Below are 2,500 nucleotides of genomic sequence, written 5' to 3'. Positions count from 1 at the left end.
ATTATAAGAAAAAGTCTAATGAGGTTGTGGTGTGTATTGAATGAGTTGTTATGGAAAGGAGAATATGTATATGCACATCAACAAGTATTAACCTACAATAATGTAAATATAAATAACAGTATTAAATATAATATATCAAAGGAGGATACCAACTGGACTGGAGTTTAACATTTCAGAAAACATTCTAAGCAGTGAATAATTATTCAAAATCTTTTCAGTGGCTAATGAAATATTGGAAGAAAAGTCATCAACTACATCTTTTGGAAGTAACTGTCTTATGCTCGGACAATGAATGAGTAGATGGCTTACAGTTATTTGCTTACCGCATATACATTTTATATTTTTAGAAAGTTTTGTATGAAAGGTATTTAAACGAAGTCTATACATTAGACTTCTAATTTGTCTTGAATGTGCTTCTGGTGTCGAATTTAGAAAATGTGTGGGATTAGCTGCATTCTTTGTGTTTACACAACATTGGTAATATTGATTATTTGAATCTCTATAAGTAATTTCTTAAATCGATTTCTAGATACATTTTCTATACAGCCAATGCATTCATGTAGATCTAACTGGATGTCAAGTTGTATTGCTCCTTCGAAATTACGTGCTGCTCTTCTAGCTGCTTGGTCTACCCACTCATTTGAAGATATTCCACAGTGCGAAGGTACCCAACAGAAAGTTATTTTAATGCCCTGTTTTGTCAGTTGGTGAATAATATATTTTATTTCCATTGTCATCTCAATTCGCTTCTTTGAATTTGGAGATTCTATAGCTTGTAATACTGACTTTGAGTCTTTACATAATAAAATTTCACTTACAGTTTTCGGAATGTCTGAAATATAATTTAAGGCCATAAGTATGGCTATAAGTTCGGCTGTGAAAATGGAATATTGTCTACAATGTGTGTGTGTGTGTGTGTGTGTGTGTGTGTGTTGACGTGTTGTGTAGAGGGAAGGGAGGGAGAGTGGGACTGTTTTTTTTGGGGGGTTGGGGGGGAGGGTGTTGTTGGGATTTTGCATTGCTTGGGCGGGCTTTGGGGTGTACGCGTTTGGGTTTTTGGATGTTTGAACTGGTGTTGTTGTTGTTGTTGTTGTTGTTTTGGGGATGTGTTTACTATGGACATTGAGTTTAGTATGTGCTTTTGATACAATGTCTTGTCATGATTCATCACCTTTGCTTACCTAGTTAGACCTACCTACATGTTTTGATGGATGATATTGACATATTTTTATCATTAGAACTATTGCAATTGTGAAGAGCTAAGAGCAAAATCGTCTGATTGGGCGCTGTACAAATACACTCTGTAGCAGTAGTAGTAGTAGTAGTAGTAGTAGTAGTAGTAGTAGTAGTATCATCATCGTCATCATCATTATATTATTATCAGTATCATCATCATCATCATCATCATCATCACTATTGTTGTTTTTGTTGTTGTCATCATCATCATCATATTTTGTGGAACTGACTGCACTGAAACTAGGGGAAAAAAAACCCAGATCTATACAGATATCCAGGGTTAACGGGAGACAATAGACACATAATTGTCGGTTCATATTTTGCACAACAGTAGAACTTACTTTTACTGTGTACATCCAAAAAAAACAAAAAAAAAAGGGAGAGAGAAAAAAAATGAGACAGACTTGCTAGACAACATAACATGCCACTTAAGCTCTTATGCGTCCGAGGTGGAGTGGGGGGAGGTGGAGGTTGTGGGGGTGGGGAGGTGGGCGGGGGTTGGAGCAAGAACGGTTGGGTGATAAACACGTTTAAAAAAAAAAAAAAAAAAAACCATCAGTTGTCGCTCCAATTATCAATTTACCGTCCTCATCAACTATGACGTCCAGTCTGCAGCGTTCTGATAAACACCCCCAGCGTCTGCCAGACTGTTCAAACCAATTTTTTGGTGCCAGTCTCTCTCTCTCTCTCTCTCTCTCTCTCTCTCTCTCTCTCTCTCTCTCTCTCTCTCTCTCTCTCTCTCTCTCTCCAATAAGAGATTAAGACTTTTTGTATGTCATTTTATCTTTTTACTTCATTTATTTTGTTGTTTTCCCTCAAGGCCAATGACTAAGGCTATTGCAATGCAATGCAATGCAATATATTTACCAAACGTGTGCAGCTTTCTACATGATTTTTCACTGTAGGTTTTCGAAGGATAAGAATGCGATACAATGTAATGTAACACAGTAGAATACAATACAATACAATATAATACAATGCAACGCAACGCAACGCAACACAACACAACACAACACAACATAATATATTTACCAAGTGTGTGCAGCTTTCTACATGATAATTTTCACTGTAGGTTTACGAAGGATAAAAATACAGCACAATGCCATGCAATACGATGCGATGCGATACAGTACCATACAATGTAGTGCAATAGAACACATGCAATACAATACAATACAACACAACATAATATATTTACCAAATGCGTGCAGCTTTCTACATGATTTTTCACCGTAGGTTTACGAATGATAAAAATGCAATGCAA

This window comes from Babylonia areolata, chromosome 19, assembly GCF_041734735.1.
Source record: "Babylonia areolata isolate BAREFJ2019XMU chromosome 19, ASM4173473v1, whole genome shotgun sequence".
Taxonomy (NCBI): Eukaryota; Metazoa; Mollusca; class Gastropoda; order Neogastropoda; family Buccinidae; genus Babylonia; species Babylonia areolata.
This window is presented reverse-complemented; position numbering follows the sequence as displayed.